Source organism: Polistes dominula, unplaced genomic scaffold, assembly GCF_049000335.1.
Source record: "Polistes dominula isolate Pdom_NZ unplaced genomic scaffold, Pdom_raw_medaka contig_78, whole genome shotgun sequence".
NCBI lineage: Eukaryota > Metazoa > Arthropoda > Insecta > Hymenoptera > Vespidae > Polistes > Polistes dominula.
In genome coordinates this window covers 1,891,762-1,909,454 of record NW_028301042.1, presented here as the reverse complement: position 1 = coordinate 1,909,454, position 17,693 = coordinate 1,891,762, and the positions used below count along the sequence as shown (strand labels likewise).

General features: G+C 26.1%; 1 protein-coding gene across 9 annotated transcripts in view; it reads left to right on the top strand.

The window, feature by feature from the left end:
• The window catches only part of LOC107066761 (TWiK family of potassium channels protein 18), a 269,165-nt gene that overhangs the window by 35,406 nt on the left and 216,066 nt on the right, over positions 1–17,693 (top strand). The gene's annotated exons all lie outside the window — the stretch shown is intronic.

Genomic DNA, 17,693 nt, shown 5'->3' with positions numbered 1-17,693 from the left:
TTTAACACCATCTCCCCCCTCCCTCTCTTTTCTCATAAACCGGTACGAGTTATCTCACGGTTTCCTTTATCATTTACTTTCTCTCTCTCTCTCTCTCTCTCTCTTTCTCTTTCTCTCTTTTTTTCTATGGCGTTTTATATTATACTGTAGTGCATATTATAAAAAAGTTTTTTTTTATTATTTCTTTCCACGTGGAAGGAAAAGAAATATTATACTGTAATAACTTTTTTCTTTTTATTATTTTCTTTTTTTTTTTTTTCATCTTCTTTCACTTTATTTCTAAGACTTCCTATTATCCCTTTAATAAAAAAAAAAAGGGCTTTATTTAAAAGTGCAAAAACATCTGAACAACTAACAAATTCGTGTTGATATATATTTACAGTGAATATAAATTGTGTAAAGTATTTTTCAAAATTAGGAACTGTATATATATATATTGAAAATGCATTTTATACATCATTTAGTAAATAAAATGTATTTCAGTTGTATTTTGAGAATGGAGGACAAAGTTAAAGGTTTTTAAATGCTGTATAAGACTCGTAAAAACTCTGATGCAACTCTTAAAATAAGAAATTCGTTTCAAATTTCTAATTTAACCTAACATAACCTAAAATACATTCTATACAATTTTATTAATACGTATATTTATCAAACTATTCTCGTGTTTGTCATAATTACTAATACTTTTTGCAATACACAATTCAATAAAAAAAAAAAAATAAACTCATTTGAAATCTAACCTAACCTAAAATAAATTCTGTTCGTTTTTATTATATTATATTTATCGAACTATTCTCGTGTATATCATAATTACTATTTTTCTTTTTGCAATACACAATTTAATAAAAAAGTAAACTCATTTGTGAAATCTAACCAAACTTAACCAAAACCTAACATAACCTAAAATAAATTCTATTCGTTTTTATTATTATATTTATCGAACTATTCTCGTGTATATCATAATTATTTCGTATAACCAGAGAATTCTGATAGTATATAAAGATCGTAAATAATTATTTAGCAAACGAAATTGCATCGTAGCACGAAGGTGGTAGTAATAGTACTTTTGGATCGTTAGTTTCGTAGAATAAGGGGTTAAAGGGTAAATCGTAAGAGAATAAGGGGATGAAGAGAGAGAAAGAGATATAGAGTAAGTATAAGTTACATGTTGTACATAGTTCGATAAGAATCATTGTTAGGTTTCGTGAAATCGTTCGATTTCGTGACGGTAAAATAATTGTCCGACAAAATGTAGGGAAACAAATAACGAGGGATAGTTTTTTTTTTTTTTTTTTTTTGAAAGGTTTTGGTATATTACACGTACACGCGATTTTGATATCATAATATTTTCTTTCTTACCCTTTCCCACCCCCTCACGTAATTCAATTTTTCTTTATTTATGATTCAACTTATGTTCATACTTAAACGCACACATGTACACTCATAAAATACATAAATACATATTTAATATATTTTAGTACGAATTTTCTTAAAAAAAAAAAAAAATAGAAAAAAGAAAATAAAATAAAATTAAAAAAATAAAAACAGCTGAGAAGGATTTCACTGGTCGTTCAACACGCGATTTTCAAATCGTCCAAACATTTCGCGTGGCACAGCCAATTAGAGTGCTTTTAATGGTCAAACAAACAACTATGTCGTTTCTACGTTCAGTCAGTGAATGTTTTTTCCACCCCTCATCCCCTCCTGGTGAGGGGGTTTTCCTTCGTTCAATTGGTTGTATTGTATCGTCTATCTTTCTCTCTCTCTCTCTCATTCTCTTTCTCTTTCAATGTTTCTGTCCCTCTCGAGCCCTTCCCTTACCCCACTTCATCCCCTCTATACAACTAGTTTTTACCATTTAACAGACGATTTTTGTCGTTCGATTTCGTTTGTCCAATAGAATAATCGCCGGTTCGATGCTCTATCGTTTCGATACCAGAGTTTGAAATTTTTTCTTTTTTTTTTTTTTTTGATTTTTGATTTTTTTTTTTTATATTAAATTATCTTACTCAAAACCATATGGTGACATTCACACATTGTTAAATATTTCAAGAAAATATCGAGATGTTTTAAGCGCAAGTGTCCCTTTTTTTATTTTTATTTTTGTTTTGTTGTGCGATTGAATGCATTTGTTTGTTTGAGTAATTTTTTTTTTTTTTTTTTTTAAATGTCCTTACACAGTATTATTTTAAATTTTGAACAATATTTAATCTACTGCAATATTTGTGAATATTATTTTGAAATGTATTTTCAATTAATTATTAATTTAAAGTGTGAAAGTTTGATATTTTATGAATCTAAGGAAAATTTATAATTTTTTTTTTTTTTTTTTTATTTTAATTTAACAAATTACTCATTTATTATTTCTTTATAAAATAAATTGTTATATAAAATAATCTTACAATCAAAAAAAAAAAAAACACCAAATTTCTGATCAACCTAAAATCCCATAATCTGTAATTTTTATGAATACACTTGACACTAAGTATAAAACAATCATTGTGAAACTTAAAAATCATTAACCACTTATTTATATATATATATATATATATATATATATATATATGATTTTATTTTCTGGATTAATAATAAGAGAGAACATCTTTCTACGTGTGATTCGCATAATTACTGAAACAGACTACTAATTCCGATGGTGCTAACCTATCCCATAGAATACATTTGCAAGTATAAAGTGAATTCTGTGAATGTGTACGATCAAATAACTGACATGCGGGTTCACCAAGTCTCCAATTCTCTCTCTCTCTCTCTCTCTCTTTCACACACACACACACATATGCATACACATACACACTTTGATTCACCCCTTTCTCTTATCAACCCTTTTCGTTCATTCTCATCCTCATTCCACTGATCTACACAATCGAAATGGAAACTAGCAACATTTGTACGAATATGCAAAATTCGAATAAGTATCGATTTGTTTCTAACCTAATATTCAAAGGTAATATATCAAATATTAAATTAATATGGTTGTATAAGTTTGTAATTTTATATTAAATAATTTGTTCTTTTGTTTTATTTTTAAAATAAAAATTTTTTTAATAATTCTTTTGTTTACTTCATCTACAAATATGTGTTTTCATTTTGATTTATATATGGGGAATTGTTTAAGTATAGAAAAAAGTTATTTCATTAGCGAAAAAATAGTTATATTTTTCTTTCACTTTCATTATCATTTTTTTTTCTTTCGTTTTTTTTCTTCTTTTATTTTTTTTTTATCTTTTTCTTCAGAAAGGAATCTAAAGAACCGAGTTTTTCGAAAGACTCGACAAACGCGTGCCCGGAAAACCTAAACTTCCTAGTAGGAGTATTACTTCTCCGAAGGTGTCTCAAAATCACCGGCAAATAGCTAGGATCTACTTTCAACTTCTCGTTTATTGCTTTATCCGAACTGCGATTCAGTGTTTCCTTTCCTTTTGACTACTACTATTGGAAAAGAAATAAAGAAAGTTTTGAAAGAAACCTAGGGAAATAAAATGTGTCGAGAGGAAGAACACCAAAACAACAAAAACAAAAAGAATAATAACCCTAGGAAAATAAGTGAAAAGAAGAAATGAAATTTAATCGTAACGAACTAATAACCATAACGCTATAACAATATTTAATAAACAAAATTAATGTTAAGAATAAAAATTCATGATGAAATATATTGTGTCAAATATTATAAAATAATATCATAATGAAACTATTATAGTGATCATCATCGTTGTAGTAATCATAGTGGTTGGTGTCAACAAGTGTCGCTTCATTGATTAGAACACTAATCTGATTTGAGGCTTGACACGACTGTTCAACCCTCTACCCTACCCTACCCCTTTTCAACCCCTACCAAAAGTGGCTTGACAATTCAGGACACTCTAGTCGTGATTAGGTTTATTTGCGGGAACCCACCGAGAGCTATGTCCAACATCCTGAAAATCAATGGAATCCAAGTGGAAAACAACGATATACTATTGCAAAAGGGAAATATAGTAAAACTATGAACCACTATCAATGAAATACTAAAGAACTGATAATGAAACTGTTGTGAGAAATCAAAGTTGTCTTAATGAAAACTAATTTAATTTATTAGATCAAAAATAAAATACAAAATCTAATCTAATTCAACCTTTAGCTACCTATGGATTGTAGTTCATGATTTTAGCTTGTATTTTTTTAGTAATCACCCTGTATATAGAATGGTATATAATAAATCTTCTTCTTCTTTCATAATCCCTGATTAAATAACCTAAATAGGCTACTTTGTTAGTTCTGGTAGCAATTATTTTTTTTACCAAAGGTAGGTTGCTAACCTCACCCTCGAATCCTCCCCTTATTCTGGAGGTTAGGATAATATATAATATATAAATTTATCGATTAGAATAACACCCTTGTAAAGTATTTGACGTGTTTGTATTAGAATGTTAAGTGTAACTGTGGTTTTTGTTTTTGTTTATTGCATATATATTTGTTAAATTGTTATTGTAATTTTATAAAGTTGTTCATTGTATCTTTTATCATAAAAAAAAAATGATAATAAAAAAATAAAGAAGAGATGAGAGAGAAAAATAAAAATAATATATTATGAAACTTCAATGTACAACGAATTTGCGTTCAGGAATAATTGTTCTTTGTTCGGGAAAAGTTTTCAATGATGGAAGATAATAGGATGGATAGATAAATAGAAATGAAGTGCCAAAAGTTGAAATTTTAAAACTAAAAGAAGAAGAAGAAGAAAGTTTGTCGTTAACCGAGACGATCAATAAAAGAATATTTTCCATCGAATATTCTACTTCGAGTAACTCACCAAAAAAAAAACTTCATTTCGTTTCAACTATTCCCTCTCCCCAAAAAAAATCAAATAAACCACCCTATATATAAAAAAAGTAATACATGTTCACACCTTAAAAAAATCAAGTGACTTAGAAGAACCCATTGAAGATGATTGGAAATCATTTGAAATTCAATTATTAACCTAACCTTAAAAAAAAGAACAAATTAGCCAAACAGTTTTTATCCAAGTGATGATGGTGGTTGATGGTCAAGGAAACCATTCGAATTTTTATGTCTTATATCTGAACATGTCTTTTACAAACCTGACCATGTCTTCAAACGATAACCCGCCCCCCCTAAACTTGCAAGATGAACCCTTTTAAGCAATCCTGACATAACCTTAAATACTTTTGCTATTTCTTTCTATCTTTTTGTTTTTCTATTCTCAATTTAGTTCATAGAAACGTCTAAACCATGACCATTGCCTTTCTTTTTTCTTTTTTTTTTTTTTCAGTAACCAGCATCAAGGTTGACCCCCTTTTTTCCTGTCCTGGTCGTTCGTTCGAAATACGAAAGAACTTTTTCAAGTATCTTTCCTCTTACGTACGTGGTTCTTACGTTTCTCGATCGAAGAAAAATAGAAAGAGAGAGAAAGAGAAAGAGTGGGGGTGGGGGTGGAAGAGGGAAAACTAAAATATTTTACGTTAGGGAATCAGCAGACCGATAACTTATGCGAATCATTCGGTTCGCCGAACGAACTCATCCAATTCGTGATATTCTACTTTAAAGGAACACAGTTTTTGCTGGATCTCACATTGTCTTTTGAGAGATTGAAATTATTTAATGGGGTTGAAGTAAGGGTTCTGTGTTTTTTTTCTGTTCCTTTCATTTTTTTGTTCTTACAAGTATTTAATTATCTTTTATAATGAAACATATTTTGTGTGTGTTATAATTAAGATGTTATTTAAATCAGGAATTATGTTTTAATGTTTTGTTACAAAAAATCAAATTATAATAAAACAATTAAACAATTAATGATATTTTTCCAGTTTATCAGTGTGACGATGAATAAATAATTAACTGACCTTCCCTTTTTTTCAGATTATTCTATTGTATCCAATCTTGAAGGGTTGAAGGAAAAAAGAAAAGAAAAGAAATGAAGTAGCAGTAATTAGAATAGAAACATTTGTCTTTGTTTTAACGAGCAAGAGTTTCTACTGCAAGGTTGACCCTTTTTATTTATTTTTTTTTACCTTCCTATTTTGTTTTTCCTGATAATCCTTAACGTAGAATACTATAGGGTAAGGTTAAATAACAACTGGCAAGGAAATAAGGAACCTGTGCCAGGGGTTCTTGTTTGGGTTCTAACCACAGTTTCCCCAAAAGCTTATCATTATCAGTTTTACCAGTGGTATAGTAGTTTATCAAGGTGTAAGTTGGGTGATCAAATCGGTTAACTGTATGGAGTATAGTCATCTTCTTCTTCTTCTACTTCTACTTCTTTTTATTTCAACGATGTTATTTCTGGCATAAGTTCAACACTTACTAGTGGACGTTTAGGGTTGAACGAACTATTGGGTTTACTACTACTACTACTACTATTATTATTATTATATGTGAAGGAAAAAGAGATAACGTTAGTGGTGTGTTGTGTTGTAACAAGTAAATGAAGAAAAAGGGGGACACCAAATTATGGTGTAAAAAAAGAAAGAACTTTCACGCCTGAAACCTGGCAAATAGCCCGGGTCCCATTTGGAAACGAGCTCAAACAATGAGGCTAACCTTCTTACGTTGTTTTTTTTTCTCTTGTTTTGTTGGAACGTTTTTTTAGTTTTTTTATCAACAAAATTATTGTTCACATATCATGGGAAATATTGGATAATACAATTTATTGCAAATTTTTGTTTCAATATTTTATTATGTGTGAATTTATTATTTCATGAATTATTGTTAGATTTTTCTATTTATTTCAAAAATTAGTTTCATTTAAATTTGATTCTTTCTTATTAAACCCTTTTGGTATTTGTTTAGATTAAACAAGTTCCTTGTTGTATATATTTAGCCAGTATTGACTTGAAACAAATTATTTGATACAATTTGTTTTATATTTTCAAATATTATTAAACATATTCTTATATATCATATTAGTTAAATATAAAATGACAAGATGGAAAGAATATTGATTTAGGTTAGTATGTGTACATGTATATAATGCGTAAGAGTTCCATCAGGGTTTTACAAATTACAGGATACGATCATTTGACCTCACATGGTAGGTTTAGTGTTATACATAATTGAAAAGATGGAAACAATGTCTATTTGAGTCTCTATATATGTACATTTATATAATGTATCAGAGTTGCATCAGAGTATTTCAAATTACAGAACACAGTCATTTGATCTTACTTTGTAGGTTTAGTGTTATAAATAATTGAAAAGATTGAAACAATGTTCATTTGAATGTACATGTATATTTTGTTGCATCAGAATGTCATCAGGATCTTACAAATTACAGGAAGTTGTAATCACTTGGTAGATTTAGTATTAAAAATAATAGAAATGACAGAAACGATATTGATTTGAATGTGTGCATGTGAACATATATATTTACTTGCTTCAGAGTTGCATTAGGGTCACGTTAAAGTAGCATTAAAGTATTACAAATTACAGAACGTAGTCGTTTGATCTTACTTTGTAGGTTTAATGTTATAAATAATTGCAAAGATTGAAACAATGTTGATTTAAATGTGTGCATGTGAATATATATATTTATTTGCTTGAGAGTTGGATCAAAGTATTATAAATAAAAGAATACACTTTCATTTGATCTCACTTTACAAGTTTATTGAAATAAATAATTACAAAGCTAAAAACAATGTTGATATGAATGGATATATGTGAACGTGTATATTTAATTGCATTAGGTTTGCATCAGGGTTCTATGAATGAGGGGTGTTAGTAATAGGAACAGTAGGCAAATCGGATCTCGATGAATCAATTGCATTCGAGTAGAGGAGCGATTGGTAGGCTTGGACTGTGGAGTCCTGTGCAGGAACATCCTGCAGGATCCTTTCGATGATGCATTGGAATCTCGATAATTTCAACTATGCGATACGCCGCAATTTCACCTATAAGTATATATATGTACCGTTAACACATGCTCATACTAAAGTATTGCTATATTCATTCATACATATATATATATAATATATACATATATGTATGCAACTTAGGAAGATACCTAGAAGACTTGAAATAGGTGCTTTCGTTTCACTATGCAACAGTAGTGTTCGTTGTTTCCAGATCAATCGTTTCAACTATACTATTCGATTCACTGTAGTATATTCACCTATATTCACCTGGGTTATGCATAACTAAGCATTCAAGATCGTTCAAACGGTTTCTACCCAAAGCTAACAACCATACTCCATTGGTTTAAATAATCGATATCGATTTTCTTCGATTTTGGTTATTAGTATCAAGGATTCTAGGGGATTTTTGGGGGATTCCAAGAAATAGTTACTTTTCTTCTTCCTCATAATGTGGGAAAAGGATTCATCGATTTTCTACGTTTTTGTTTCTTTTATTTACTTGTATATAATATTTTAATGATACAATTTTTAATATATATGAGATTTAAATATATTAAAATGTTTGCATTATGATGTTAACCTTAAAATAAATAACCTAAAAATAAAATCTATCAAAGTTAACGTTTAACAATTTAGAAAAATAATTGTATTATTCCAAAAGGATTATATAATAATATAATAATAATTACAAATAAATAAATATAGTAATAGAAAAATATTGAAACATTAAAAGATTAAAGTTTGCAAATACTAAAGAATTTCTTTAGAAACTATTGAACGTATTATCTTATATCCACATACATAACACATACATATATAATACATATATACCTATATGTATAACAAGTATCTAGAAATCTAGGATTGGTGTGTACAGTCATAGAACACTTTCTATCTGTTTGTCTCTCTCTCTCTCTCTCTCTCGTTTTCTTTATTTCTATCTCTACCATTCTCTTTGGTATAGTAGTTAGAGAAAGCTGTGCTTTTTTCGAGCTTATTTACCCGACAGAAAACGTATACACAATGAAAAGCATACTCTCCTATCTGAAACCAGTCTTCTTCTTCTTTTTTTTCTTCTTCTTCTTCTTTACGTTCGTTCATTCGTTCGTGGTGAGCTCGTTGAAAAGAAGATCATGAACGTAATTGAAGGAGAAATCTGTTTTCTAGGTACATTTGAGAACGTTCGTTCGTTAGATAAAGATACTTTTATATCTTTCTTTTTATAATGGTAAAATATACTAAAACAAATATTGATATTAACGTCATCCGATCAGATTCTGACAACTATTATGCATGTGTGAGTGAGCTTGCAAAAGAAATTCATAATGGTGAAATGAAATTGAACAATGTTTTATTAGATTTTTAATTAAATGTTATATTTTAAGAATTATTATAAGATAATTATTTTGATCAATTAATTATTATACAATTTAATTATTATTATAATAATTTATTTTATTTTATTTATTTAGAATATACTTTAATAATTAATTATAATTATTTTCAATTGATTGTTTTATGTTTTAGAATATTGTTTCAATTGAATTACCTTATTTTTGCAAATATTTTAAATTTAATAATAATAATAATAAATTAATTATTAATATTAATATTATTTTGAAATATTTTGTTTATTTTAAAATAAGTTAAATTTTGCAAATATGGTAAAATGTAATATTTATTTCAAAGAATTATTATTTTATAATATATTTCTTGATTTAGAATTTCTTAATATTGTATTACAATAATAAATTAATTATTTAAAGATTAACAATAAGGTTATAAATAATCTCATAATTCACCTGTATAAAAATACAAAACGTCTACTTTTTAATTAACGTAATTAATTTTATTTTTATTGTATTAAATATATATATATATATATAATACAATGTTAAAATAATTATCTTATTTTACATTGATTTAAATAAATGTTGAAAGAATGTAAAATGAAAGAACAAAGTGTAGGTTTGAAACGGTATCGAGTGTCAATTTTTAATTAAAAAAAAAAACAAGTTACAAATAAATCATAAGACAATTTTTATTATTCCAAAAAATTCTTTCTCTTTATAATTTGACGAATAAATTACTCGAAATAATGAGAGAATGGAAATAAATAACGTTTAAAATCGTTGCGAAGTAAATGTAAAAAAATTGCGAGACAGTTAAACAGAGAAAAACCGAAAAAAAAAAAAAACAAGTGTTTATATTCAATAGTTCGTTGGAAATGTTAGTAAGAGTTGTTGGAATACTTTTTCATCATTAGATTAGCTAAAGTTACTTTAACAAATGCGTAGACACCGACGAGGTATGTTTTGTTTACAATCTCGAACGTTCATCCTTTTTTCGTAGAACTCGGTGTGTCAGTCGTGTTTTGATCATTGAATTGACAACATATCAGGTGATATCATCCGATTCTTTCGAAATTTTTGAAACATTGATTATTACTATTAATTTAAATATTATTTATTTAATTATTTATTTCATAATAGGTGTACTAACACTTCTCTATTACTTATATATAATATCAAATTGATTATATTTATTATATTTGATATTTTATTGTAAATTAATATTTTAATATGTTATATTAATTATTTATAACTATATATTTATTTATATATACACTTTACACATATATATATATTATTTATTTTATTTTATTCGTAATACGTGTGCATATGTGCAATATGATTTTAATAACAATCGTTCATTTATTTAAATAGCTTATCGTGGATTATATTATTATTAACAGTTATTAATTATTAATTAATATTGTTAAATATATTTTATCATATATATGTATATTTATATTCATTACAATATTATTCGTTATTATTAGAATATTACTATAGAATTAATTAATTATATATATATATATATTTTCATTTATTATTTATATTTTATAATCCATTTTATTTTATTAGAATCATAATTTAATGAATATCACAATAGAATTAATTTATTATTTTCATTTATTAATTATATTTTAGAATATTTTTATTTTATTTTATTACAATCATATTATATTCATTTATTTTCTATTTATTTGACGATTAGTTATACAATATTGAATTTAATTTGGAAATAATAAATAATAATTGTAATAATATAAATAGATCTAAACACATCTATGATCGATCGTTAATTTTATAGATAACGGGAGGTGGAGTGGTAGGAGATATTTTGTTCGAACTAGGATATTTTCATTCTAACATCTAACAATTTAGTTTCAAACAGAAGTTAGATCAAAGAGATTAATTGATCTTCATTCTATCTTGAACTATCTTGGATACTAAGTTCTCTCTCACTCTCTCTCACTCTTTCAGTCTCTTACTCTCTCTCTCTTTCTCTTTCTCTCTCTCTATCAGTCTCTTACTCACTCACTCTCTTTCTCTTTCTCTATTTCTATCTCTCTTTTACTATCATATCGATCGATGTCTCGAAGACAAAGAGAGGAAGAGACAAGTAAAGTTCTATTACGTTTCTCAACGTTTCTACGTAACTACTGATTTATAGGGAACATGAAGGGTAGTTGACAAGGATTTGGAAACTGGTACAAGGGTAGTTTATTCGTATTTCGATAAAGGTAACTTTAATCCCTTAAAAAAAAAAAAAAAAAAAAAAAAAAAATAAAATAGAATTTGATCAGATTTGTTTTTATTTTTATATATCAATTATAAAAATTCTACTTTTCGATGATATGACATTAAAAAATATTTAATTAAGATAAAAACAATCATTTATATTATTATTGATTAATTTCTATAAAAGATTTAAATGATTATAATATATATATATATATTTTTTTAATTTAAATATATAATTTTCGTTAGAGAAAAATATTAATTATTATTTTGAATTATTATATAATTTAATAATTAATAATTATTATTGGAGGTGTGATAATTAAATTTGATGCTACAGATAAATATTACATTTGTTATAAAAAAAATCAACGATTTTATTTTATACGAATAATAATTTGTATTCGATAACATATAATTTACATTAATTTATATATATATATATATTATCATTATTATATGTAATTTAAATTTATATATATATTTAATAATTATTATTTATTTTTAAACTCATAAAATGAAAAGTAATAATGACAATAATTATCATTTATGTACATATGTTATTTAAAATTTTAATTAATCTTTATATTTAATTATTATAATCATTAATAACTATTAAACATTGATATAAATCTTTAAGAAATGTTTATAGAACGTGTAAAAGAATTTAAAACGAAGTTTGATAGGTTTAAGAAAGAAAAAAAGAGAGAAGGAGTAGGGGTAAGAGGAGAAGAAGGGGGACTAGTAAAAGGGGTTGGGGTTGGTTATAAAAAATCGACAAAGTTGTTTCACTTCTCGTAAATATTTATTCGTTCGATAAAATACCTTCCTCTTTTCTCTCTCTCTCTCTCTCTCTCTCTTCATCTCTCTTTCTATCTACGAGAAAAGCGTGTGTATTTTTGTACGCGAAAAACGAGGTCGTAGAATTTTTTCGTTCGTTTAAAATCTCATCGTTCCAGTGTACAAAACGACGAGACGTATGAATTAAAATATAAAAAAAGAAAAAATGGAAGGAATAAAAAGATGAATAGAAAAAAAAAAAAATACAAAAGAATACATCCCCAAGTATATATATGTGTGTTTATTTATTTATTGAAAATTGATCGAAATTAAAATGAAATAAACGTTTGCAATAATTTCCTTCCTATCACTACCCACCCTCATCTACACCACCCACCAACCTACCCTTCAATCACTATGATTCTACTATCTCCTACTCATCATACTGTAACCCCCTCATCCTCCTATGAATAATTAGTTAGGCGGCATATTCGTGTGCCCGCACAATTAGCTTGCCATTCGTTGAATTAATCACGAGCAATAACCTGAACTTAATTATGGATACATTTAGAATATTAAACGTTAAGGTCAACGTCCTATCACTTCCCATCACTCATTCTTCAAAATAATTTTCCCTTTTTGTTTATTTCTTTGTAATACTCTATCCTTTCACATATATACTTTTAGGTTATATTTATATATTACATAATATATATACATATATATTGTATGTTGAATTTTATAGGTTCAGTTGTAATATTGCAATTAGTATTTTATTATTTTATTATTTTATTTTATTTTATTTTATTTGATAAAATTGTTACACGTTTTGCAACTGTATAATCTTTAATATAACCTTTATAACCTATTTCCTTATTTTTTAAACATTATATCAAATTATTTATATATAATAATAGGTAAAATAGGTTTTAAAGATATTTGTGTATATCTATTGGGATCTCTAGCACTTGAATACGCTATCTGGTGGCTAAATTCAAAATAAGAGTAGATAGGTCGAATTGCTACGTCACGTGGGATCTCTAACACTTCAATACGCTATCTTGTGGCTAAATTTAAAATTAGAGTAGATAGGTCGAATTGCTACGACATGCCCCTGTCAGAGATCCCAATACTTTTAGATTATATTTTTATATTTTATAATATATAATATATTACATATTGAATTTTAAAGGTTCTGTTGCAGTATTGCAATTAGTATTTTATTTTATTTGATAAAACTTTCATATTTTTTGCAACTGTATAATAATATAATCTTTATTTTTCTGCAACATAGAATATTATTTACTTATAGGGAAATTCTAACCTGTAAATCCCAACTATTTTCTACTTATGGTAAGTATTTACAGTAATTAACTTATATGCAGATAGATGGCCACTGTAAATTCATGTTACTATCTTCAACAACATAAATATATAATAAATTAAATATTTAATAACAGAAATATATTTTATACAATTATGAAAATTTAGGAAACTTTTTAAATTACGATTCTCACATATCTGAAACTTCGTCGTACCTCAAAAAAGGAACATTTTTTTTTTACTGCACCGAAATAACCTCAGCACACCTTTATTTACTAGATATCTCTAGATAAAACACTCCATTAACTGCACAATACGTGTACCTACAAATATCATTACTAAATTACTTTCTCAAACAGAATCTAATTGAATTAAACGTTTCTTTGTGAATAATTCGTTGATTAAATGATTATTTTATCATATAATAGAAAAATAAAAAATTGAAAGATAGATCAGATAGAAAATAATTCGTGAGAACTGAGACACAACTGGTAGCTGTATAAATCATCTTATAAACAACAGAACGATAAAAAAAAAAAACGAGAAGGAAAAAGTTGAAATAACAAAAAATAAATCCACCCTTACTGTAAACATATATATATATATATATATATACATAACGTGACGTATTATTTTCGCGCAACAGGATTTCGTAAGCCAGAAGGGATAACAATTGCGTCGTTTATGAGCTGGAAGAAAAAGTAAAAAAAAAAAGATTAAGTGAGAGACAAGAACAGAAAAAAGGACAGAGAGAGAGAGAGAGAGAGAAAAAAAAATATGGGAATTATATCACAAGGATACAGAATGATTAATTATATTCCCAGTTTTAAACCATTTATCCGATAGCTTTATTTAAACAAAAATCTTGCGCTTTGTTTGTTCATTTATTCTTTTTCTTTTTTTTTTTTTTTTTATTTCAATTTTATTTTCATTTTATTTCCATATTTTAGTTTAGTCAAAAAATGTTCATATTTATATATGCACTTTTCTTTTCCTTTATTTTAATTTTTTGTCCATCACACATACACGAGTACACATAACACGTTACACATGTAAAATTGTTGATATTTAAATAAGAAATACATACGTGCGGTTAATATATTTTCTTCCATTTTAAAAAATGTGAGAGATTAATGATACATTTTTCTTTACGAGTGTATTTCTATATACACATGTTAAAATATATATGTACGTGATGTGTGTATTTAAAAATACAGAGAGAGAGAGAGAGAGAATGTTTTTGGTCTAGAAATGTTAGAATTGAGCGATAAATTTGACACCGTTTTAAGTACCTTAAGTAAAGATTATTTAAAGCTCAACCCGACCTATGTAGAACATTTCTATTTGTCACGTGTCTTACACGATATTTTTGTAATTTATTTTTCTACTTCTTTCTTCTTTCATGTTATACGTAAATTAGTTTCTCGCGTGAGTTGGATGGAAAAGATTACAGATAAATAAAAAAAAAAAAAAAAAAAAAAAAAAAAAAAAACAAAGAAAAAGCTGAGTAAAAAAGGGACACGGAAAAGGGTTTGCGTGGTTTTGATCGGTGAAAAAAAAATCATCTGATTATTATGACGGCTTATTGTTAGCTTCATTAATATTGTTGTTATAGTTATTATACAGTATACACGTATTGTACGTGTTAGGAGGGTAACTTTCATCACTTTTATATTTTCGTTATACAGGGTGGTTAAAAAATTAAAGGTTAGATGAAAAATTCAATCACTTGACTGAGTTGCGTGGTCATTTGTTTGGAATGAAGTTAGCCACGAGTCAGATTCGTGCGTTCATTGGTTACGAGTGAAGTAACCACGAGTCAGATTTGTGCGTTCATTGGTTACGAATGAAATTACCACCAATCAAACTCGTGCTTAGTTTTAATGGCTGAAATTTTGATTATTCAACGAGTATCAATCACTCGTTGTCGTAAGATAAATGTGTACAAATAAATCATAACAATATTATCGATTGATTAAATTGTTTATAATTTTTGTTAAGGTAATTTTTGAAACGGACTGTATTAATATGCATGTACCGTATTATTCGTTAGAATTTTTTTTTTTTTTATTCACTAATAATTTGAGATGGAGGAAATGGGCCGGTGGTAGTGGATTTCGTGATCGTTCAAATAAACTACCCTCGTTCAGAATATTTCCGAGAAGTGGTTGACTAATTGGCCTTGGGGGTTATATGCGAATCGAGATATACATATATTCGTGATTATGCATAAGGAAAAATAAAAAAACATAAAAAAGAAGAGGAAAAAAAAAGAAAAAGAAGGTTGAATATTATTCTTTCTAGTTTAGTCGAAGTTTTATTTCTTGTGATATTTCGTCTGATGTTATTACCTGGGTTTAAAAATAATATCAAATTAACGGTGTAAAAAAGAAGGTTTTTATTTTTTTCTCTTGCGTGATTAGGTGATTAGGTTTATGTATTATTCATTCGATGTATTTTTTTTATTTTCTTTAAGACGAGAAAAGTAATGACCGTAGTCGTAAAGTTGACTGATCGAGAGACAAGAAAACGTTGAAATATACACGCACATACATTCTGAAAAAATCAAACAATATTTTTAGTTACTGATAATGTACTATAGTTAATAAAACACACGAGATCGTTGTTAGTAAATTACAAATATTATTTCTCTTTCTTTATTATTATTTGAGTTCTTTTTCACGTGACGTATTTAACATAATTAGTTATTGTTAGTATATTTTAATAAGATGTTTTTTTTTTTTTTATTTATTTAGATTATAATTAGAAGATAATTATAAGAATAGGTAATATAAAAATAAATTAATGATATATCAAAAAATTATTGATTTTAATTATATTAAAAAATAATAATAATTATTAACTTGATATATTTTCATAATTTTTGTTATAACCTTTTTTTTATGAAGTATTTAAAATTAACGTAACGTTATTTAATTATTTTATATATTTATTAATTTACTTATTTTAATTTTATTAAAATATTATATTATACAATATTATATAATATTATGTATTATAATAAATACTATAATATATATATATAATAAATAATATAATAAGTTTATAATATAATATATAATATATAATATTTATGTAATATTATAATTTTATATATTATTTATTATTAATTATAATAATTATATGATATAATAATATTATAAATTATATATTATATTTAATACAACATATGTTAGTAAAATTTATCAAAAATAAAATATTCTGCTAGTTCTTTTCTTTTCTTGTTCCTGTTTTTTTTTTTTTTTTTTTTATTATAATAACGTCACAATGTTAATATTCGTTGAAATTTTACAATATTATTTAAATAAGATTAATAATAATCATTGAGTTAAAATAAATACACACACTGACACTAATACAATCATTCAACGATGGTATTACAGTGAAAAATAAATATTCTAATTAAATTGAAATCTTTGTAGATTTAATAGAATATAATATTCTGTTTTTACATTTCAACGTATTATATTACTGATTACACATTCAACATTTTGTAATGATTTCATATATTACAGTATTATATAAACAAATGTCTCTGTATTTAATCGTATACACTCACACACACACACAGACTCATATATAAGTACAAAGAGATCGAAAATGTATAATAGTTAGGTGTATGTTGTATTTGTTCGTAAATTCAGGTAACTCTTAAACAAATACTCTGATTGGAATGAAAAGTTAAAAATCTAATGGAACATAATGTCCAATTTCACTTCATTGTATACACTTTGGACAGTTTTAATTAAGCTTTATTCCACTCTGTTATTATGATTATTGATAGAAGGACAGAAACAGACAGAAAGAGAGAGAGAGAGAGAGAGAGAAAAAGAGAGATAGGTAAACTAATAATAATAACATTTAACATTGACAATACTTTTCCATATGATCCTACGTTTGTTCATAATTAATGAGATTCCAATTTTATACTCGTAAAAGAAAATATTTCATTTCAATTATAAATAACCTGATTCAAAAATAATTCAAATTGATTTTAAATGTTTCATTTAAAATTATTGTACATTAATTGTCATTTTCAATGAGCAAATATTTCGACCAATCGAAAAAAAAAAACAAACAATCTTTATTAAAAATTCGACAAAATGATTCGAGTAAA